General features: G+C 37.9%; 1 pseudogene; it reads right to left on the bottom strand.

Annotated features, from left to right (window-relative positions):
• Positions 1–19,337: 19,337 nt before the first annotated feature.
• On the bottom strand, positions 19,338–20,915 carry LOC100983070 (apoptosis inhibitor 5-like; annotated as a pseudogene).
• Positions 20,916–25,661: the final 4,746 nt, after the last annotated feature.

The following is a 25,661-nucleotide window of genomic DNA, read 5'->3' on the forward strand; positions in this document are numbered from 1 at the left end:
CTGGTGGGAACATCCAGACAATTCAAAAAGAAAATTCTAGAAAATAGCAACCTCTAAGTAACTCAGAAAAAAAAAAAGGCAGTTATAAAAGACATAATGTGACTACCCAGTAGTGACTTTCCATTGTGGACTTCTGGGCATAATAAGAACTGGATATAGAACCCTCTAGACACCAATACAGTCGCCTAAGAAAGTAAGTAATACATATCACTTTCTTATTTGTCTTCCTCACTTAGATGAAAGTGATACCAGCAGTAGGATACAAAAGCTAAATCCATCAAGCTAAGTTTGTATAATAGGTGAGCAGAGCTACAAAGAGCGATTTAGAAATCTCAAGGTAAAACTGGTAGACAATGTCATGAAAAGGAAAAAGACCACTTAAAAAATGTAGACCATTTGTAGAAGAGGATTACATAAAGAACCCTGACACTGAAGGGCATGCAGGAAAGAGAAGCCTGAGAAGGAATGGTCCAAGAGACAGGAAGAGAACAGTGATAGAAGGCCAGAGAGATTTCAAACAGTATCAGTTATTGCTCTAAGATCAAGAGGAGCTGATGACTCAAAATACACCCTGGGATTTGTCTGGCAGGTAATACTCAACCTCAGTGAAGCATCCAGTGAAGTGGTGGAGAGAAAGCCAAATTAAACTAGAGTGAAGAATAAATGAAAATGGATGGAGTGGCCACATCAGGTGTAAAATCCTCCCTCAAGATGTTTATCCTTCAAGGAAAGCAGAGAGAGAGAGATGTGGAAAGAATGGCTGAATTGCAAAAAGGATGTTTTATGATAGGGGAGAGGTTAGCAAGGGCGAATGAGTTAGAGGAGAAGAAAAAGCTGAAAGAAAAAAAAGCTATAAAGAAGATGGGTGGGCAAAGGGTCCTATGTATATGAGGAGGAGTTGGCCCTAGACAGAAGAAGGGACATCGGTGGGACAGAGGCTAAGAAGTTAGAATAAGCATCCCAACCGGTCAGTTTACAGGTAACGCTCCTACCAGATGCCCTTCTCTGTAACCAATGAGCCAGTTACCAAATAAATGGGACTAGGGTAGAGATTGGTAGGCACTTAGGTGGGGAAGAAAAGCTTTGGATCTGCTACTCTGAGAGAAGGGAAGTTGTGCCTATGATAACAGCTCTGATGAGAGATGGGGAAAGCTTCATGCGATAGGGCCAGAGTGGAGAAGGCAGTTTGGGAGTTCTGTGGCACAGCAGGCAAGATCTGACAACCCATTAGATATATGTGGCTGTGACTCAGAATACTCAAGAAAATGGCTTACATGAATTTCTCCTTTTTATCTTTAAAAGCTTCCCCCTTTCCCCAACCCCTTTGGATGTGTCTATGGTTCACCATAGCATGCATATGTCCCAGATTGCAATCCCTTGCTATTCCTTAATAAACTTCTTTTTGGAAAGTCTGTCTCTGCTGTTATTTTAGGTTGACATATAAAACTAGTGACTTCTTCCTACTTTATAAACAATGTGTTGGGGGTGACCAATATAAAAAGAAAAAGAAAATGAAATATGCCTTACATGGTTGGTAATTATTTTTATATTGTTATGAGATAGCCAACTCAAGGTTCAGCATGCATAAATGCTGTCTTGTGAGTTGCCTAAGACCTTGGTGGTTTGTCTATATAGCAATGTTTTTGAAACATGGAACACCTACAAAGAGGTAGGGTTTTCCTGGTATGCAGCGTCTCAATTCTGTGGAATCCAGGGACTTGTATCTCTCTGACAGCTTTATTACTCAAGTGTGAATGGATATCCTCAGATGATTTTTTTTTTTTTTTGAGACAGAGTCTCACTCTGTCGCCCAGCCTGGAGTGCAGTGGCGCAATCTCAGCTCACTGCAAGCTCTGCTTCCTGGGTTCATGACATTCTCCTGCCTCAGCCTCCCGCGTAGCTGGGACTACAGGCGCCTGCCACCACGCCCGGCTCATTTTTTGTATTCTTAGTAGAGACGGGGTTTCACCATGTTAGCCAGGATGGTCTCGATCTCCTGACCTCATGATCCGCCTGCCTCAGCCTCCCAAAGTGCTGGGATTACAAGCGTGAGCCACCACGCCCGGCAGATGATCATTTTTATCAAACAATAGTGAAAACATCAAACAATAGTAAGAACATTTGTTTCAATAAATAATGATCCCCAAATATCAAGATTATCTTAATCATCCTTTTAATCTCTCTGAAGCAGTTGACAGTACTGATAGCCCTCCTTCTTGAAACTCCTCCCCTGACTGCCATGACTATGGGTCACAGTCAAAAAAGTTTCAAACCTACTGCTTTAAGGTGGACCAATAAGTAGAAAGTGACATCCTTAAAAAAAATGAAGAATACCAGCTAAGGAGAAATTTTAGGCATTATAAATCAAGTCTATCCCGATATTCCCAATTCTATCTCTGATGAGTTAATAGAAATCTAATTTGATAGTTTTAGCTTTTATATCCTATGACTAATGGCCAATCAACTGTATTGTGTAACTATTGGTCTAACCATAATTCTTTTTTAACTGCATCAACCTGTGGCATTGTTATAAATTAAACTTTTTTCTTGGTTTGGATTTTTGATCAGTGAATGGAGTCAAACTGTAACACAGACATAAGTATTAGTAAAAATACGGCACTTATTTTGACCTTTGGAAGACAGCTGTTCTCAGAACGATTGGGTTATTCTCACTGATACAATTTTGGGTTTTAAGTTTTAGCCCAGGTTCAGTGTCTCTGACATCTACACAATTCAATGCAGATTTATTTAGTTTTTTAGGAAGACATTGGTTGGATTTTTTTAAAGAAATTCTTTTGAAGCAGAAAATTGACTCCATGCAGATTTTTCACTCTGTTGCACATATTAAACTACACTGATTTGGGTGATGGAAAAAAGCAGAAATAATTTGAGAGGTGTGGGCGAAAAGGCCAATAAGGCTATAAAAATTTTGAATTACAAAGAGTCAAGAGAATATTACCAACCTTTTATTGTCAGAGAAATGAAGAGTCTTACTTGTGCCCTTGAACATGAAAGGTGGGGTTGTCAGTGAATTTCAAGAGTAATTCTCCTTTAAATAGAGGTGGGTGGTTCTCAATGAGACATGAGGGTGGTGTGAAAGTGGCTACGACCTTAAACCAGTGAGAACTAGATACACACACACACACACACACACACACACACACACAGCAGAAGCTAGAGTTAAACCAATCTCAGTTCAAATCCCAGCTCCTTCACTTAATAGCTGTGTGATCTTGGGCAAATCACTTAACCTCCAGTAAGCCAGTTATCTTGACTTGTTAGTATCTTGGGAAGATAATAATAGCCTTCCTGAGATTGGTCCTAGATGTAAATAAGACAATTTTTGTCAAGTGCTCATCACAGGGCATGGCAGAAAGTACTAGCTCAATATTTACTGTATTAGTTTCCTAGGGCTGCTATAACAAAGTACCACAAATTAGGTGGCTTAGAACAACTGAAATGTATTGTCTCACAGTTCTGGAGGCTAGAAGTCTAAAATCAAGGTGTCAGAAGGGTCCTGCTCCCTTTGAGACTGTAAAGGAAAGATCTTTCCTTGCTGTCTTCAGGTTCTGGTATCCCCAGGCATTTTTTGGTTTATGGCAGCATAACTCCAGTCTTCACATGGCATTCTCCCTTTATCTCTTCACAGAGTCTTCCCTTCTGTGGATATTGGTCTCTCTCTGTCCAAATTGACTCTTTTTAAAGGACACCAGTCATATTGGATTAGGGTCTATCCTAATGAACTCATTTTGACTTGATTACCTCTGTAAAGACCCTCTTTCCAAATAAAATCACATTCTGAGGAACTGGGTTTAGTACTTCAACTTATCTTTTGCAGGGGTGTGGGAAGAACACAACTCACCCTATAACAATTATTTATGAAATTATCTTGCTAGAAATATTCTGCAGGAGATACATTAGTACATGAAGTACTTCAAAATTGTAGAATATCATTCTCTAGTGATTCATTTTCTGTTTCTTTTCTTTTTAAAGGAAGGAGTACTCAGTCTTTTCAATGGAATGATGTAGGTATGAACTTAATGAGTATCCTTCCTGCGCTTAGCTGAATCTGGAAAGGCAGGATATTGACTCCTTTGCCATTCTATAGATTCCTGGTCTTGAGACAAAGAAAACTGGCACAGGCCTTTGCAACTGGGCCTGCAAAAGTATATACTACACAGAGAAAGGGCATGTATCCTTGCTTTGAATGGTGTGCTAATCGTCTAACAACTTCAATTGTACTAATCACGAATGGAAGAGAACGGCTCTTTAATGGAACTTCAATGAATATAAATTACATACTTACTAATCAAAATGAATTCTTTTCAGCTAATTTCTTTTTTTCTCCTTAAATGTCTTGAGTGAGTAATATAAGCTTTTGTTATTTTTTTTGGCCAGTTTTCTCTGCCATAACCCTGATTGTAACTCCACTCTCATCATGCAACTTAATGCCCAAACACTACACATTAATTTCTATTTCTTCATATGTTTTACAAAATGATATATATTTTTGCCCCAAACTGCAACATGCTATGAAGGCTTAATATTCTAACATTGCAATCATGGGTACAACCTAAAAAAAGACTTCAAATTAGTTAGCAAAGGAAATAAAAATAGGACTCTCTGGGGACAGAATGCAGGCCAGTAGGGGATACGACACCTTGGTGGGGGTTTTTAGGGCTATATTGATTCATTCAAATGCCTTAATGACCTCCTATGACAGAACCACGTGGCAGAGAAAAAAGATTCATATGCCAATGTGAAGGGAGAAGAAGAATCAAAATGAGGAGGAACGGATTAAATATTTCACAATTTAACAAGATGATATTTAAGGCACCTAATTTCTTGCCTTCTAAAAACTGCTAGCAAAATGTAATTTCTTGATAGCCAAAAAAAAGAATTCAAATGTACACCAGCCTCTTGTTACACTATAAAAATAAGGCCAGGCATGGTAGCTCACACCTGTAATTCCAGTACTTTGGGAGGCCAAGGTGGGCAGATGGATCACTTGAGGCCAGGAGTTCGAGACCAGCCTTGTCAACATAGTAAAACCCCATCTCTACTAAAAATACAAAAATTAGCCAGACGGGGTGGCACACACCGGTAATCCCAGTTACTTGGGTGGCTGAGGCACAAGAATCACTTGAACCTGGGGGAATTTGCAGTGACCTGAGATCGCGCCATTACGCTCCAGCATGGGTGACAGAGTGAGACCCTGTCTCAAGAAAAAAATCATGAAAAATTTAACTATAAATCCAGACTTCATAAAGCAAACATATTTTCCCTTTGACAGTATTAAGTAATTTAGAGATTTATTTCTAAATTTAGAAATTTATTTCTAATTTGTCCTCAATAATAGTCATTTCTCACTTTGTAATTTGTCTTTACCTTGGTTTTCTAAAATAGTGATTAAAAACAAATAATTACACGTGCTAGGGATGCACTTCTTAAAGAAACTTAATTTTAGATTCAGCCCCATTGAGGACCTGCTGTGTTTGTTAAGTGGGCAGCAGTGATGGATGAAGGCCACACGGTGGCACTATAAGCAATGGGCTACTGATGCACCTTTTAATCAACAACTACTCTAAAAAGTGAGCCAGTCCAAGTAGCTTTGAGAAAACTGGAAAAGTCTGAGGCTGCAATGCAGAATAAAGATGAATAAAGATTACATAAATGAAAATAAAGCAGCTATAATCAAAACCACACTCCAGGCCATCTACCAAACCTAAGAAGCCACTTACTGTGATAAATTAATTACTTAAAAAACAAACAAACAAACAAACATAAATGCATGAGAGTTTTGCTATTTGGTGGACTAAAGGAAACTTTTTTGTATGTTCTGGGTTTCTTAATTTTTTTTATTTTGAAATGCATGGCACTGATGAATTTATCATTGAACTGCAAGATAGCCAGAAAACTAAGAATTATTAGTTCACTAGATATAGCCATAACATAAACAAGTTTAGTCATCAAGTCTGTGTAATCTGATTGTTTCAGTCAACTAAGCAAGGCAACTGACTTTGACAGCTTAGAAAAGTGACCTTCTAGATGAAGAGTTCTGAAGGTGATTGGAAGCTCTTATCAGAAGTGCATGACAAAACCGACTCCCAAAGTAGCACCAATTAATAAAACAAATTAGCAATATACCTTCTCTTTAATGCACTGGTGCTCGTATTTCCTTCTATGAAATTTTTTCTACTTAGCAGCTATCAATCAATACCAAAACGATTATCTCTTGCTGTGCAATTGTTGGACAGCTTGGGAAGCGAAGTGGTTTATATAAAAATTTGAAACGTAGACATGAATGGAAAAGACCACTATAATTTGAAAGTGGCTTACTGCTACCCTGATTTTAGACTGGTGCCTAAGGAAAGAGCTAAAAGTGATGCATAGCAAACTGCATGAAATTTCTTGCTCTTGTAAACAGATTGTAGCAACAGGGTAATGGAAAACTTAGACTATATATTAAAAATATAGAATGTTTACCTTTCTCATGATACCATACCATATTGCTGAAGATAGGGGTGAATGGCATACATATACTTTTAACTGAGTGAAAACAACTCCAGAAAGAAAGAAAACATAGGTTATATCTGTGCCTCCTTAGAGCATTTTCAAATTATAGGATTGTATTCTTTATGTTTTTATTCTTGATTAATTTGCACCTAATTGTATGTTTCAGTTCCCAATTAAATCAAGAGCTCCTTGGGATATATAATGTATCTGCTAATTTTTAACTCCTCCATGGTTATAAAAATCATATTAATAAAATAAAAGCTACACATGTTAAGTTCTCATTAGATGCCAGATATTGTGATAAGTCAGTAGATAGCATTATATACATAAACTTCACCAAAAAACCCCCATGAGATTAGGACTAATGCTCTCTCTATTAATAAAGAGAAAACAGAGGTATAAGTTAATTTGCCAAGTACTACTACACACTACTAAGTAGCAGAGCTAAGTTTTGAATTCAAGAATACCTTCTACCAAAGCTCCCAGCTCGCCTTGTAGAGCAGAGATTGAAGCATGGTGGTTAACAGCCACAGTGCCTGAGGTCTACCCAGCTCCAAAGCTGACTGGCTTTATGGTCTTTGGCAAGTTGCCTAGACATTCTGTGTCTCTATGTAGTTGTTATTATACCACCCAGCAGTTCATAAAGTAGAAATTCAAAAACTCTTACTGAGAACCTTCCAACTTCTCTCAGCTACCTCCAACCAGTTGCTCTAATGGACAAATAAATCAATTGGCATTTGATATAATTGAAATCAGGTACATATTTGATTTTTCCAGTAATGGTCTTCAATTGCTTCTGACAGTCACTGTGCTGTGACTATTATCACTTCAGGTGATTATAGTTAATATAGTGCTTTTTTTTCTTCAACAACTCTACTAAAATGTCTACATGTCAAATAGAGTTGGTAACTGAAATTAATAATGTAGATACATAGTAAAGCTTTCTTGAAAAGTGATCATTTAGAGTTCTGAATTTTAATATTACTATACCTCATTGAAGGATTGACACAATTTACCTCCAGCTATTTCATTTAATCTGTGCGTTGCTGTGATTTGAACTAAAATTACACAAGGCAAGGAACACAGGCATAACAGAGGTTTCTCTCATCTTCAGGGGACTCATTGAAACAAAAAAAATCAGTAAGGGATAATATTCTCTTCTCACTTGCAATGGCATTTTGGGCATTCAGCCTCTATATTTAGAGAAATTCATTAATTCTTTAATCAGTGGCATGGAGGCAATGCAAGAATTCCGAACTCAACATTAAGAAACACTATTTTCATCCAAACTTTGCACTGTGTATCTCACTGAACAAGTCTTTTCTATCTGCCTCAGTCTCTTAATCTGTAAAATAAGAGGATTTCTGTTGTTGAACTTTAAAGTTTTAAGAATTGATACAGTACAAAGACAAAAAGTGGGATTGCAAGAGTTTTATAAATTGCTATGTGAAGAGCAGAACAATGCGCAAGTGCTTGCATTTGCTTCTTTAAAGCTTACACATTATGTTGCAGAAGGGTGGAATTGCCCTAAAAAACATAAGCCAAAGTGATCTTTAACCAAAACCCTTTTATCTAGAACAAGTTCTCTCAAATAGGAAGCTATCAAACTATTTCAAGCAGCAAGGAAACAAGGCAAAAAGGATCCTTTTGCTCACTTTCTGAGTCCTTTTTTGTCCAAAAGTAGAGTAAGATTAACCCCACCCTGTTGTATGCAACTACAAACACTGCAAAGAATAGTGATAGCACTAAATTACCATGACCCTGTAGGATCGGGGGAACACACAGGTAAAACACACGTGTTATCATCTTCCACCTGGAGACCTTCAGGAAAGTGGGGATTCCAGATCCTAACACCAGGTTAATCCATCCTTGAATCCCTTCCCCATTCTCAGCTTTGTCTTCTCTCCTGACACAGAGTCAGCCTTCAGGAGCCATGAAACTAGAGAAGCCGAGGACAAACAGAAGCATCTCTAGCAGCAGTGTCAAAGCCTTTTCACAGTCTCTGTGTGCCTGCTCTACCCACTATGAACACGTTTCCTGAATGTTCTATGTTCTTCCTCTTAGACACAATATCCATAGTGATTAAGGAGCTGGTTCCAGTCCATATTCCACCACTTACTACTCATGCGTTTTACCCTCTGGTCCTTGATTTTGTCTTCTTAAGAATGGGGATAATAGGGCCAGGCACAGTGGCTCACGCCTGCAATCCCAGCACTTTGGGAGGCCGAGGTGGGAGGATCACGAGGTCAAGAGTTTGAGACCAGCCTGCCCAACATGCTGAAACCCTGTCTCTACTAAAAATACGAAAAATTAGCTGGGCGTGGTGGCGGGCACCTGTAATCCCAGCTACTCAGGAGGCTGAGGCAGGAGAATCGCTTGAACACGGGAGGCAGAGGTTGTAGTGAGCTGAGATCGTGTCACTGCACTCCAGCCTAGGCAACAGAGTGAGACTCCATCTCAAAAAAAAAAAAAAGAATGGGGATAATAATGGTATATATCTCACTAGATGATGAAGATTAAATGATATAGTGCATGTAGAGTGCTTAGAATGGTGTTCAGCCATACATAAAAGCTACCATAAAATGTTAACTTTGAAGACTAAATATAATATTTAGTGTCCAGTATTTTTCAGCAAACTTTCTGCAACTACATCCTTCAATGTGTTTTCACAAACAGAAATAGATTAACCAATTGATATCTACTTAAATAGTAAAACTGCAATGATTCCATGAAGACCATGTCCCCCAAATATGTCCCCCACCAGCCTGCAGTGCTATAGCCAATACCATTTTCTTGCTGCTTTACGAGGGCAGCTTTTCTTACTGTGAGAATCGAGAGGCAGAGGACTCTCTAACCCTTAAGGGGAAGAAGAGGGAAAAGGGTAAAGAACCAAAGGCCTCAATTACATACTCCAAGAATGTCAATTACATATTCCAAGTTTCCTAATCTTCTCTAATATTTGCTAAATCAAGTATTTTTCCAACCATTCAATTACCATAGAACAACTATTAATTGATACCTTACACAGTCACTGTTCTGAGGGACGTTCTTATTGAAATGTTTAACTTTGAACCACATTTTTCTTATCTCAAAGTGGGGATAATGATACATACCAAATTGGGTAGTTACATATAATAAAGAAGATGATGTAAATGAAAGTCTCTACCACAGTGAGCCCCTCCACACTTTCATATCCCTGCAGGAGTATCTTTTCTCATCAGAAATAAATGTTTTATTAAATTGCAGGATGAGTAGAAAACAGGCTGCTGTCTCTAGAATTATTTTGTTCAGAAACAAATATTCTATGCATGACTATTGCATTAAAAAATTGCGGTCAACTCTCTTCTTATAGAATTTTAAAGAATGAAGACATTTCTCAGTTGTGTTTTAATTTTTATCATTTATTATGTTTTTATTTTTTGCTTAATACTTTGTGTTATGATAAAAGAAGAACCAGGCAATATTCTTTTATTAGCTTTTCAACGGCTCTAGAACATTCCTTCAAAGAAGTCTTTGTAAAGTCTTTCTTCCCCACTGTCACAGTCCATGCATTAAAAGCTGACCAGCTATGTAAAATTAAAGTCAGAAAGAGGAGAGACTATAAACACAATTTCTAGTGAATTAAGTGTGAGAAGTCACTGAGTACCACCATTGCCACACACCAAATCTTGTGCAGAAGTGTTTTCTCATGTCTTCTAAGTTTTGTGAGAATCTTCACTCTAAAGCTCTGATGAAAGCAACCCAGGCCTGGATCAATAAACACATTTACTCTGAGCCTTCTATAATTATCCTGAGACCAGGAGTTCAATAATGTCACCCATGCTCAGGCTTGGTATTCACAGTCACCTCTTGATGCTTCCATGGTTCAACCCAACTCTGTGGCCAACACAAATAAGAAACTCTTCGATCTACCTTGTGTGACTTCTCAGAGAAAGAGTTTCTTCCTGCTATGCTGTAAAGGAGTACATGCTATCATCACCCACCTTGAAACTTCAGTGGTTTCCCTAGCTTTAATATTCTAAGACACTGTAAACAAAATTCATGCATTCTATTACTGCTTTCCAAATTGTGTAGATGTAAAGCAAATTCCTCTCCACCTTCATTATTTCAAGACTAAAAAAGCAGGCTTCATAAGCGTGCAACCTGTGCAGTCACAAGGGACCCCATGCTTAGAAGAGTCCTGTGCTTGATTTAAAGTCCTCCTGTCCCAGGCTTAAAATTCTTAATTTTTGAACAAGGGTCCCAGCCTTTTCATTTTACACTGGGCTCTATAAATTACGGAGCCAGTCCTGCCAGAGTGTCTGAATTGTCTAACTCTATTCTCATGTGGCAGTCATCTTCTCTTCACTGTCTGTGGCACTGGGAATAAGACATGAATTAATGTTGGAAGTCAAAAGGATGAGCCAAGCTGAGGGCCACTTAGAGCAGCTGTGGAAAGCCTGGTCATATGACAGGTATACAGGCAGCAAGAAATGTCCATTGAAACTGAGTCCTCTGAAACCTTTGTGAGGTCTTCTGTAGTCCCGTTATTTTTACTTTGCTCAAAACTCATCAGGGTTTCTAGATGCATCAAGATATGTGTGTTATCTGTACATAAAAAATGTATCACTTCTGTCTGCAAAATTTCAGTATTATATCTCAGAGAGGATGGCAAAATAGGCTTGCCTGCTAACTGCGTTCAAAGATCCACATACACATGCTCAAATTTTTGGTGAGATGAGTCTGATTCAGTTGTATTACTCAGCATTCTGTTAAGTGGCCTTCAATACTGTCATACAGTCTAAAGCAATTGATAGTTTTAGTGCCTCCATTACATCAGAAAATACACAAGAATGACAATATGAGCAATCTACTCTTTTTCAAGAAAGATAAGCAATTCACTAGAGATATGGAATGCTGTTTCCTAAAGCAATATCAATCCTGGATGTGGTTATGATGAAAAGCTAGTAGTCATAGCACAGTATGAACAAAGTCCAGAAAGAATACTCTGCCCAGAGTCAAATCTTTCTATCATACTCAGAGGCGAGCTACAAATAAGAAAGGAAATAAATGCTCATTTCCTCTGTAAAACAGAGGATACTTTTTCTGTGAATTCCTTTATGCACAGACTAGGGACTGATGCCATTGACACAGTGGGGAAATGACTCCACTCACTGACCCACTGGGGATGCAATCCTAACAGTTATACTTATGTGTTAGCAAGGATCTTCACTGCAGTTAATGAATGTCCCAATTTTGAGAGAGAATAGCTTTTCTGGTTGGCAGGAATCAAGAAGCGCATGCTCAGTTAGTCACTGCTCCTCATCTGAAATTCCTTCAACCTGAGGTTAGGAGCATTTACCTAAATACCAGGAGTCCACTGGAATCCTCCAGCCTCACCTCATGCCAGAAAGAGTGGATCAATGACACATTCTGGTCAAGACAAAAAGTAGCTGGAAATTACTATCACATCATAGCACTGAAAAAAAATAAAAACCAAAAACCAAAAAACTCCTTGAGAATTCCCAGCTTATCACATTATCTGGCCATGAAAGTTTATTCATATTCCAATATTTTCCATCAGATGCCTCAAATCCTTTAAGAAACAAGATGGAAATGAAGGGAGAGAAGGGGGAAAGAGAATGAGAGAGAATTGACTATGTGACATTTGAATCCAACCTAAAACTCACACCACTCACTACAGTTTCAGCTTCTTTAAATAATAATAATATGCAGAACCAACATACTTTTTCCTTTGATAAGCCTCATCCCAGCACCAACGGGGATAGGTAAGGATAGAGGTGGAATAAGGATTAACTTAGTACAAGCTACATGATTAGTAACCATGTACTCTTTTCAGAAAGAAACATAAATTGTTTCAATCAGATAACTGCCTAGTCAATGAAAATTCACTTGTATATGGAATTTTCTGCATATCGGACTTTGTGGTTCCTGCTTTAATGTTACAATTTTAACACTCACTTATTTTTGCCTTTTAATAATGTGGTTGATCAATAACAGAGCTTAACGATTTTCATTTTCAAAATTTATAGCAGTAATTTTTCAGAGTTACAAGTATCTGGGGGGGGATAGTTTCAAAAAGTATTTAAGGCCAGGCAGTGGCTCACACCTGTAATACCAGCACTTTGGGAGGCTGAGGCAGGGGGATCACAAGGTCAGGAATTCAAGACCAGCCTGAACAACATGGTGAAACCCCATCTCTACTAAAAATACAAAAATTAGCTGGGTATGGTAGGGTGGGCCTGTAATCCCAGCTACTCAGGAGGCTGAGGCAGGAGAATTGCTTGAACACGGAAGTAGAGGTTGCAGTGAGCTGAGATCGCACCATTGCACTCCAGCCTGGGTGACAGAGCGAGACTCTGTCTCAAAAAAAAAAAAAGGAAAAAAAAGGCGGAGTGTAGCGTGGTGGCTCATGCCTGTAATCCTAGCACTTTGGGAGGTGGAGGTGGACAGATCACAAGGTCAACAAAAATTAGCTGGGCACAGTGGTGCGCTCCTGTAGTCCCAGCTACTGGGGAGGCTGAGGCAGGAGAATTGCTTGAACCCAGGAGGTAGAGGTTGTGGTGAACTGAGATCATGCCACTGCACTCCAGCCTGGGCAACAGAGTGAGACTCCATCTTAAATAAATAAATAAATAAATAAATAAATAAAATAAAGAACAAGTATTTAAAATATATCTTGGCTGGGCACAGTGGCTCACGCCTGTAATCCTAGCACTTTGGGAGGCCAGCATGGGTAGATTACTTGAGGTCAGGAGTTCGAGATTAGCCTGGCCAACATGGTAAAACCACCATCTCTACTAAAAATACAAAAATTAGCTGGGTGTGGTGGTACTTACCTGTAATCCCACCTACTCAGGATTGGGAGGCTGAGGCAGGAGAATCGCTTGAACCTGGGAGGCGGAGGTTGCAGTGAGCCGAGATTGTGCCACTGTACTCCAGCCTGGGCGACAAAGTAAGACTCCGTCTCAAAAAGTAAAATATAATATATTGGGCCGGGCACGGTGGCTCACGCTTGTAATCCCAGCACTTTGGGAGGCCAAGGCGGGCAGATCATGAGGTCAGGAGTTTGAGACCAGCCTGGCCAACATGGTGAAACCCCATCTCTACTAAAAATACAAAAAATTAGCCAGGCGTGGTGGTAGGCACTTGTAATCCCACCTACTCAGGAGGCTGAGGTAGGAGTACCACTTGAACCCAGGAGGCGGAGGTTGTAGTGTGCCGAGACCACACCACTGCACTCCAGCCTGGGCAACAGAGTGAGATTCCATTTCAAAAAATGATAATAATAATAATAATATACCTTACATTTGGAAATGAAAATATATATACTCTTTTCATATGCAAATTATAGAAAGTCATATCAAACAACTTTTTCATGGCTGGTCAGGATAGAATTCTTCTAGATTTTTATGATGGCATGAGTTTTTAAGTGCTGCAAAACATCTATATAAAGAGCATTATCTTCTTCCAATAAGTTTTTTGAGATTTCTTTTTAATTGGGTACATATTGAAGGGAAGAGATTTGGGCCATAATACAATCTCCTATTCTCAGCTCCAGTCCAACAAGAGACCCTAATTAAATTTCTAACTGTTCTCTAAATAACACATTTACCCTTATAGTAAAACTCATTTATAATAATGCTTTGGGGGGAGTACCTGATAACCTCTTAGAGGCTTCCTAATTATAAAAGACTAAATAATATATTACTGCTTTTTTTTCTAATTCTAAAATAATACATCTCACATAATCTTAATAAAGACAGTAGAGATAAAAATAGCACCAAAAAATCTACAGATCAATTTCATTATTCATATTAAGTGCTAACTGAACCCAGCATTATATCAAAATAATACACTACCACCAAACAGGATTCATCTCAGAAATAAAAGTAATACAAGACCAAAGTTTAACAAAGTTTTCAAACAGTATATAAATTAATACAGTGGAAAATAAAAATTGCCCAGAAATCAGATGGTGGTTAAGTGTGGAAAAAGATTCCAGGGCATCCACTTGCTTAACTGTCAAAACGCCTGCATCAAAAACACTTGAATCAAAATGTTCTATGTATATAGATGGTAAACAGAAGTTACCAAAATATTTCTACCATTCATGCTATTTGCCTCTTCAGTAAGTATCTGCCTCCTACCTATTCTTAATCCATTTCCACTAATGTTTCTATGTCTAATGGTTAACAGTACATTCTGTATAAACTTTTATTCCAATGGTTCTCTTTATTCTTAAACCCATTGTGTCAATGATTTGGCCAGAGATCAATGGTCATCAGAAGATAGTTAAGTAGCTGAAGCACTCTTTTAAGATACTTCAGCTAAGCATGCTTCTGATTTACATAACAATTTTTAAAGATCCCTCAGTTTGACATAATAGAACATTGATCTATCCAAATATCAGCCTTAACAAAGTCAGAACTATGACTGCCTATAACCTCACCCCTTAGCATTTTGACTTGATTCCAACATAATTGAGATTGTCAAAGAACATGACAATATATACTTTACTTCAATGATAGCTGGAAAACAGATATTCTTTTTTTTCTCATTTTTTCTTAATTCTTAACTCTCATGGCTGAAATATATAGATGATTCTCCGCAAGCAGAAACATGGTACACTCCACTATCTGTGAGAAGACAAGCAAGGAAGCACTTGAGACTTAAGTTACACCACTGACTGTTGTTTCTAGGGGCACTTCTCAACCAGAATTTTCCTACTCATAAAATGGGGCTACCATTGTGGTTTTGCTCACCAAGGAAATACAGAGCTGAATGGAACCACCACTGTCATCTGGCCCTCTGCCCACAGGCAGCCAAACATCTGCATGGTAGAGAGTAGGGCTAAGGGACAGTGGCATTTGAAGGCACAGATTCAACTCTCAGCTGTGTGGTTTTCTAATTGTGTAACCTGGAGCAAATAATTAATTGTGCAACCTGAAGCAAATAATTTAAATTTAATAATAATTTAAAATCTCGAAACCTCTTTATTTTTCTTCTTTTTTAAAAAAAAAATGTTTAGCTCTAAAATGAGAGTTTGAATAAAGTAATTTTTAAAGTCCCCTTGCTTTCTAAGATTTTCATATATTCAGTGTGCATGGTTCTTAAAATTTTTCTGTAAGGATTGATAAAATAAGGCTTGTGCAGCCTTTATGTCTTTAACAAGCTCAATGTGCAACCTGATTATCTGTGACTTCATTGATATAATCTTCCAATAGAATATTGCATTTCCTATTGATTGTTTATCTGTATATTTTGGCATGTTGAGTGACATCATTTTTACAACTCATCAAATGGGGGTACTCTTTACTTTGAGCTCCCCTCTTCCTAAGTAGTAGGAATAGTCAATGCATTGTTTATGAAAAATGACAAGCCAGGAAAAAGGAGAGGAAAGAACAATGAGTTTCCAGCTCCACTATTAACTTCTTGCTAGACAAGACAGACTGCAGTTACCTCATCTATAAAGAAAAAAATTTAACAATTCTTACCTACCTCATAAGAATATTGAGAGAATTATATGAGTTAATATATATGTATATATGTGAAGATTAGACTCCGCAAATGTAAATTTTTTTTTGAGGCAGAGTCTCACTCTGTTGCCCAGGCTGAAGTGCAGTGGAGCAATCTCGGCTCACTGCAACCTCCCCCTCCCTGAGCGATTCTTCTGCTTCAGCTGGCCAAGTAGCTGAGACTACAGGCACCCACCACCACATCTGACTAATTTTTGTATTTTTAGCAGACACAGGGTTTCACTATGTTGGGCGGGCTGGTCTCGAACTCCTGAGCTCAAGTGATCCATCCGCCTCTGCCTCCCAAAGTGGTGAGATTACAGGCAAGAGCCACTGTGCCTGGCCTGCAAATGTAAATTTTGATGTTATCTTAATGACTGATGTTTCCACCAGCTTCTAAGAGAGTAAACATAAAAAGCTGTATACATGGCATGTATGCTACCATCTTCCAGTTAACTGTCTTTCTAAACACAGCACCAGACCCACATGTCTGTGTGTTGGATAAGCTCCCTGCCTTTAATGTCCATAATGAGCATGATACAAACATTTTACATCATTGAAGCACGAAAAGCACAGAGTATTTTTCCAAGTTTTTTTCCTAGGGATAATTGTGAAGGATCACCTTCCAGGTGAATGGCTGCGACCTTGTACTTCCAGCACAAATAGAACTGTGTTTTATATACTGATCCTAGTGAAGATGTAATTTCAAGAAGGAGAATGACTTATTACAATGTGCATTGCTGAGGGAACAAAAATCCTTACTTGACCCAATGATCTGTGCATAATCTTCCCCTTGGTAACAATTTGAAGACAAGAATGTAAGAAGCAGTTTGGTTTCCCATTTTCTTTTACTTAAGAAATCCATGCTGCTGATCAGAAGTTTGCCATAATTTGTAGTTTTGTTGTTTTAAACTGGATGGGTCTTTTTTTTAATTACAAAAAGAAATTCATTTCAAAAGCATAAGGGGACATTTACATTTAAACAAGGTGATAAACAGGTGTCTTGCAAAAGAAAAAAAATCCACAGTTTTAAGTTTTTCATTCAAATTCAGAAGCAAAAATAACCGAAGTTGTGCACTATTGTCTTAGGAAAGGGAAAGGGAAGAGTGAGGGGTAAGGGAACAGTCAACTCAGTATCAAACTTGAGAGAGTAAAGTCACTTCTGCTCAGCTGTGAGTTTACAAATATGCTTATAAGGAGGCAAAGTGGAAAAATTATACTTAATGTTCAAATTTATTTAGCTGTAGTCTCAACACAATTTCTGTAGTTGAAATGGCTTTGGGCCACTGGCTGATCTATCTCTGAGGTCCAGAGTGGCAGGTCAATTTTCAAATGGCAATTTTATATTCCTTTGTCTGTTCAGATTCCAAGGGAGTTTAGGTTCAGCTTACAGTCTTTTGGAATGTTTAGAGATTATTGCCACCAATCCATAGCCAAGCTGACCAACTTTTGCTCATTTGTATCATTCTAGCCTTTCAGAACTATTTTCTCCATATGCATGTGCAGTAATTCTAACAAAGGAATTTTGCTTCTTCTGCAGTGAGAGGTAATGGTAATGAAGACACCTGCTTTGGAATCACAAACTATTCCTCAAAAAATACATCAGACTACTAGAAATGTCATTCAGGCATTTGATTTGAATAGCAAACTTGAGGAGGGAAGATTAACTGTGAAACAAAAATATACTAAACATTCAAATGCAGAACAAAGGCTCCATGCTACTAAAAATGCCCATGACATTAAACACTCCACAAACACCACCCGCCCCCATCTGCTGTTTTAACCTAAAAATTCTATTGGCTAACTTATACAATAATTTTGATTAATAACCTGAGAAGTTAAAAATCTTGAAAATGGCAAAAGCGAACTGAGAGAGCTTCCCTTCCTTATTGGTACCATGTTATCAAGTCACTTTTTCTGGGTAGCCCTGGTTATGAAATCTCCAAATTCTAAATTATACTATCTCTTCCTGTAGAAATCTATACATACATCAGATTCAGTATTTTGGCTGTATTTCACCAATAGCAATCTCCAATTTGTCTTTGAAAATGCAGCCTAGCTGGGCGCGGTGGCTCAAGCCTGTAATCCCAGCACTTTGGGAGGCTAAAGCAGGTGGATTGCCTGAGGTTAGGAGTTCGAGACCAGCCTGGCCAACATGGTGAAATCCCATCTCTACTAAAAATACAAAAATCAGCTGGGTGTGGTGGTGGGTGCCCATAATCCCAGCTACTTGGGAGGCAGAGGCAGGAGAATCACTTGAACCTGGGAGGTGGAGGTTGCAGTGAGCCGAGATCTCGCTATTGCACTCCAGTGTGGGCAACAAGAGTGAAACTCCGTCTCAAATAAAAAAAAAAAAGAAAAAGAAAAAGAAAACACAGCCTTTATTTTTAGTTTTAAATAACAATAATCATGTAAGTGCAACTGACTTAGAATCCTTTGCTACTGGGAGTAAAAACCTAAATAACAAGTTAATAACGGATTCAGCCTCAAAAGGATAATCCCTGTGTCAGACTACCCATTCCTGGAATTTAAAAAAGTGATTTATGTCGTGTAGTCAAGTTTCACAGCATACATATATATATATATATATATATATGTATATACACACATATACGCTTATGTATGTATGTATATTATATATAGACATTTCTATTCAAATAGTAAGGGTCTGTATTCAAAAGTTTGTATCACAATATATGGAAAAAAGTTAAGCAAGCAGGGCAAAGCAACTTACTTTCTCCTAAAAATGTAATGTCATTCCTACATTTTAAGAAAGCAATGTAAATATTATGCTTTTATGACACTAGACAGGAATGTTGCACCACTGCCTAGCAGCTTTATTAAACAATGAAAACAAAATGTTAAGATTTACAGTTACCCTTCTCCATATATTGGGCAAAAAACTAAAACAGAGGAAAGAGGAAAATCAGTAACTTTTCAAAACTGATAGTCTTTATCAGCAGAACTAGACTGAATTTCACTACATTTTAGAATGAACAGCTCTCAACAACAAATTATCAACATATTTAAAAGTAAAAGATTCACAATTTGAAGTCTGAATAATGATATTGCAAAAACAACTCAATATTGCAGACGAAGCATCCAAAAATATCACTGTGGTTTTACCTTGGACACAACCATGGTCTGTTACAAAAATAGATCATACATACAAAGGTATAAAGAACATTAAGTTTTTAGGTGAAGGCAGCAGTCTGTTTAAAGGGACATCCCCGGAAATCCAATGAGTAGTAGAATTTAAGTATATTAAGCTCATGACTATGCTGAAGAATGCTGATGTCTTATTCAGTAGAGTCTTCCACGACTACGATTTCTTCGTGTGCCCCAACCTCGGCCCCCTCTACTTTCCCTGAAGGCTCCTCTCATAATTAAAGTTGCCCAAATTGCTGCTATATTTCTCACTGGGAGGATTATAAATCTGCCTGGCATCTCTTTTTTGTCCTGCTGAAGATTTCTGGGGTGGTGAACCTGAAGTTGTATATTCACTGGCTCTCTTTTGCCCAATCTCAACCTTTTGTACAGGTTTCCAGGATAGTGTTACTGTGCTCTTACAAGAAGGAGGAATGTGGAAGAGATCCTTGATTAAAACATTGATATTGTTTGTTGCTTTCAATGCAACAACTTTAATTTTGTTCTCTTCTGTTTTCTGTTCTCTTCTGTTCTCACCTGTTTCACCCTGGAGAGCTAAGTGAAGTTGTCTGATATAAACTTGCAGGCCTCGTGCAAAGTATTGCAGCCTGATTTTGAAATCTTTGAGTTTTTCTGCATTCAGTTTGGCTGTTAAGAAATCTGGAAGTTTTTGGCCCAACTGGTGAAAACTGTACAACAAACATTCCACATAACTGAACTGTAGTTTGGGTTCTTCATCACCAGCATTCCCTCCATTTTCTGCTTCTTCTGGAGGGAGGGGCATGTATTCCAATAACTTATCAAATAGTTTCCCTAAATTTGTTTCTAGTTTTTCCACGTCACCACAAAATGAACTCATCTCCACCAACAATTTCAATACCTCCAACTGTATGTCAAGACCTTCCACTGCGGTAGTCAAGATACCAAGGTTAGGGAGAACCTGCTCACAGAAATATGTCACAGACCTTGTGGAATGGACAGTTTTAGAGAAGAAGGGTACTGCCTGCTGAGTGCACTGTAAGAGCCTGCCCACACACTCAGGATCTGAGGGATTGAAGGTCTGTTCTAGGTCGGCCTGTTCAGCCACCAACTTTACAAGTTGCTGTCTTCCACTTACTGTCTGTAAGCTTTTTAACCCAGACAGTAATTCATGAATAGAACAAATTCTTCATGAGTCACATCTTCTAGGACGTGTTCGGATTCAGTTAGTATAAGCTCTTCCACTTCCTTTGTTAATACTTCATCTGGTAAAGTCTTAAGTTTTGTAGAAAGGAATTTAATTGCTCGTTCTCTAACAATGTCCTCTCCTTGAAGTATTTGGCTGAACAATGAACCTAAAGTCCCTTTTCCATCCATGTTAAATATACTCAACAGGGCATTGTTCACTAGGTTAAATTCTGCAGAGCCATCTGTCTCCAAAAGTTGCATTAGTATATCTGCCACTCGAGGAAGATTTTCTCCAGTGGTAAATTGAGGCAGTTCTTTAATTGCTTGACGTCAAATAGATACATCTTCATCTTCACAGAGGTCTAACTGTGCATTGATAGCAGAATCAGCCAATTCTGTAATATGCTTAAAGAATTTCAGAATAAATTGAGCTGCTAATCATTTTTCCTTAGTACCACCTTTCACACCATCCAGTATCACTTGATAGGCATCTTTATGCTGGCCCACTCGCTCCGTGGTATCGGCCATGATGCCATAGTTGCCGTAAAGCTCCTCTACCATCGGCATGGTGAGCAACAAGCCCAGGGCCTGCTCCCACTATCTTCATCCTTGCCGGCACCACTGCCACCTCAGCACTTCTCCAAGCCCACTACCTGCACTATTACACCCAACTGGATGGCTCTTTAAAGTGTAAAACAATGGAAACATCCATGGCAACAAGCCACAGCATCCGGATCAAATCTTAAAACAATGGGCACTCTAGATCTAGTGCAAAATGTATTTTCAGTCTCATAGAGACAATAATTTCTGCCACCCTGTTTCAGAGGTTAAAAGAATAAGAATAGCAAAACGCCCATCATGTCCTGTGACTGTCCTAATCATGATAGGAATCATGTCCAAGTGTTAAGCCGAGACTTAAAAATAAATTTAGAGTCAACCACTGAAAAGAAGCAATGGACATTTATAGGTTCATCCAAGGATCGTGGTCCTAATCATGATGGGAATCATGTCAAAGTGTTAAGCCAAGACTTAAAAATAAATTTAGAGTCAACTACTGAAAAGAAGCAATGGACATTTATAGGTTCATCCAAGGATCGTGGTTCTCTGTCTTCATGACAAGGGAGAATAACTGAAGACTTATTCTGATGCCTCACTCTGGGTTTGGAAATAAAAGTGGAATACCTATAACAAATTTCAGTTACACTACATCACAAGTATCACTGTGATATTAGGACAAACAAAATTGATGTCGATATTAAAGCTTCGCAAAATTAATCAGAAACTTTTTTTAAGAGAAAGAAGACAGATATGGATAGGTTTTTTGTAAATGAAGTATACCAAATAACCAAGCACTGAGAAGGGAGTTAAAACTGCCCAGACGCTATGATGCTACCCAATGCTATTAAACACTGGGTGGCACCTTTAAAGAAAAGGTACTGATTTCCCACAGCCACTTATTATATGCTATGGAGAGCAATTCTTCCAAAATACCAAGCACACTTTTTGGATGGTTAAAGCCCGTTCCAGCCTTCTGATGGTGTCAATTAATTCTTGTGAGGAATCATTTTAAATTCTCTCCAGTGAGAGAGTTTGCTATTATATTTTAGTTTTATTTAAACCCCCTTTCAAGAACTGTGTCTAATAGACCTTCAAAGCATCTCTGGGTAGCTCTAACTTACATAACCTCATTTTTCAAAACCACTCATTACTTTCTTCCCCTCTTAACATACTCTCACTCCAGCTTGGGCCCTCCCTTGGGGCACCTTGCTGCCTGCTTTGGTAATATAGTCGTGCCTACCTTTGAGACTTTTTCTCATTTCTAAATAGAGTATGCAGAATATGAAAGGGGTGGGGGAAATGCTCTTTTGTTGATTGGCAATGGAATCAGAATCTGCCAGTGAAAATAACCTACAATCATATCTAGCCAGGATATTATCCATGGCACATGTGGGAGAAATAAAAGGAAATAATGGAAAATGACCAGAAAATGGTTTCATTTCTGCCTTCAATTCAGAAAAGAAGAAAGGGAAAAAATAAATATCCAAGTAGATTTTCTAAATCACTACATACTGTTAAAAATAGAAATTACAAAGTATGTCACAGAGTTATATTATATTTGAAATTCTCCAACAGGAAATATGATGTGGCTTCATTTAAACAACATATTCCACAAATTTTGCTATACGTAGGAAAATGCTCTAAGTAAGCTGCAGGGTAATTTATACTGGAACACCTCACTTTATCACTCAGTGCAATCAAATGCTATTTGCAAATTCTGATTTGAGGCACAACTTTTTAAAGCAAGAAAAATGCTAAAATTAGACTAATCCTCACCTTCTTTTCATTCTCAGTTGAGGAAAATATAATAAACAACCATAAATTTAAAAATGTTTTGTCAGTAAAAGCACAAAATTGAAGAAAATTAAAATATTAAAGTATCTACCTCATAGCTGTATATGTACAAAGCCGTTATTATTTTTTAATGATTTCTAACTCTCTGTTAGTTTTAAACTTTTTCTTACAGACACAAAGCTCAAGTGTGGTTACAAATATTTATGGAAAGCTGAAATGCCACAAGGCAATGTAATTTAGAAATAATGTTTTCCTCGTGTCAAGTACCCTCTCCTCACACACACACACAAAAGTATTAAACCTCAGTTTATTTAACCATCTATACACGTATATCAGGCCCATCTACCTGTTCATGGGTCCCAAAAGTGAAGATGCAACAGTAGGAAACTAATGAACATCCACCGAGTGTCCCCATGTGGTATGCCAAGACAGACAGTTGCAGACAATTCCTGGCTTTGCAAGCACAAGTCAAGCGACCCTGGACACATTTTTAAAATTGCTCACATTCAGTGTTCTCATCCATAAGGTGAGAATTATAATAATATCAACAGTGTTGTTGTGAGGATTAAATGAGACAATATATGCAAAGCACCTATCACAGAGCACACTCTTAAATGTTTCCATTATTTTCTCATTTAAGAAGAAAAGAAAACACTGAGAAATACTGCATGCTGTCCTGATGTCTATAATTTGCTTTACATTCCTTAGCAAAGACAATGTGAAAGTGTGTGTGTGTGTGTGTGTGTGTGTGTAGTAGTAGTAGTAGGTTTAATATGCCATCAGGGAGCAGACAGTTGCCCTAGTGAGAATTTACACTCCAGGGATATTCAGAAAGCTGCACTCAAAATGTGGCTATTACAAGTGCTCCAGAGATCTTTATCTGCCTTCAATAGCATGGGGCTTTGCAATGTTAGAAATGGATTTCACTGGTGAAATCAGTAGCTTGTTAATCGGCACAATGGATTTTAGATATCAACTCTGATTACTGCAATTAGTCCTATTCAAGATACATGCAGTTATAATTTTCTAGGTCTCTAGAACATACAACCTACCTTTGCATTAATAAAGTATGAAAATCTAGTAAGTTCCAAACTTGTTTCCTTAGAGATAAGCCCTGAAGTTGTTTAATCCTGCCACTGGGTCAAAGGATTGGTGGTTGCCCACCAGCAGAAAACCAGATTCTGCCTTTGAAATATTGTTAGGAAAGTTAGGATTATCTAAAATAAAGAGAGCTTGGGCTTCATGAAGCTTACTGGATAGAGTATATGAACCATTTGACCCAATTTGCCCACAAAACTTTGTTTAAATAAACATCTTTATGTGTGGCAGGATTTGGTCTATCTGCTTTTTATTTTCATTTTTTATAATTTCTACTTTTATTTTAGATTTGAGTATATAGGTGAGGTTTGTTACATGGGTATATTGTGTGATGCTGAGGTTTGGGATATGAATGATCCCATCACATAGGTACTGAGCATATAACCCAATAGTTAGTTTTTCAACACTTGCCCCTCTCCCTCCCTTCCCCCTCTAGTAGTCCCCATTGTCTATGGGTGTCATTTTTATGTCCATGATCACCCAATGTGTAGCTCCCACTTAAAAGTGAAAACATGCATTATTTGGTTTTCTGTTCCTGCATTAACTTGCTTATGATGATGGCCTCCAGCTGCATCGTGTTGCTGCAAAGGATATGATTTCATTCTTTTTGATGGCTGCATAGTATTCCATGGTGTCTATGTATCACATTTTCTTTATCTAATCCACTGTTCATGGGCATCTAGGTTGATTCCATGCTTTGCTATTGTGAATACTGCTGTGATGAACATTCAAGTACATGTGTCTTTTTGGTAGAATGATTTATTTTCTTTTGGATATATACCCAGTAATGGGATTGCTGAGTCAAATGGTAGATCTGTTTTAAGTTCTTTGGGAAATGAGATCTGCTTTTATTAAAACCAAATAGCAAGATTATAGGAAAGTAGCCAGCTTCCACCAAATTCAAACTCTTTTGAAGCTATTATAAGGTACCTAGGAGGTATTATGAATAACCTAGAAGTCGTGTGGTCGAATTGGCTTAGGTCAGTTTGCATCATGCTAGTGTTTATTTTCTAGTTAAAAAATTATGCCAGTTACAAAAAATTATATCAAAAATTAGACCAATGGTTGATTAATTCCTTGTGGAAGGCATGCAGACACTGAATAAACCAAAGGGTGGAAATAAAGTGAAATTAGAAATCAAGGGAATGCAATTTTAAAAATGATTGAAGCTGATAAAAGTTTAGTGAGTTCATATACTGCTACTGGCATTATGAATTAATATAATTTTCTGGAGAGAAAAATGAGTGAAATTTATCAAGAGCCCTTAAAACAAACGTTCCACCAATAAGCACATGAAAGGATGATCAACATCGTTAGCCATCAGGGTAAGACAAATGAAAACCACAATGAAATACCACTTCACACTCACTAGAATAGCTATAATTAAAAAGATAGTAAGAAGTACTGACATGGGTGTGGAGAATTTGGAACCCTCATACATTGCGAGATGCAATTCAAAATAGTGCAGCTGTTTTGCAAAACAGTCTGGTAGTTCCTCAAAAGGTTAAACACTAGAGTTATTTTATGACCCAACAATTCAATTCCTAGGTATATATCCAAGAGAAGTGAAAAAACTATGTTCACACAAAAACTTGTAAATAAATGTTCATAGAAGCATTATTCATAATAGTCAAGAAGTGGAAACAGCAACAAATATCCATCAACTGTTGGATGAACAAATAAAATGAGGTATATCCACATGGTGGCATATTACTGGGCCATAAAAAGAAATGATGTATTGATACAGGCTACAACATGGATGAGTCTTGAAAATGTTATGCTAAGGGAAAGAAGTCAGTCACCAAGGATTACATACTATATGGCTCTATTTATATGAATTGTCCAAAACTGGCAAACCCACAG

This window comes from Pan paniscus, chromosome 13 (assembly GCF_029289425.2).
Source record: "Pan paniscus chromosome 13, NHGRI_mPanPan1-v2.0_pri, whole genome shotgun sequence".
Classification (NCBI taxonomy): Eukaryota; Metazoa; Chordata; class Mammalia; order Primates; family Hominidae; genus Pan; species Pan paniscus.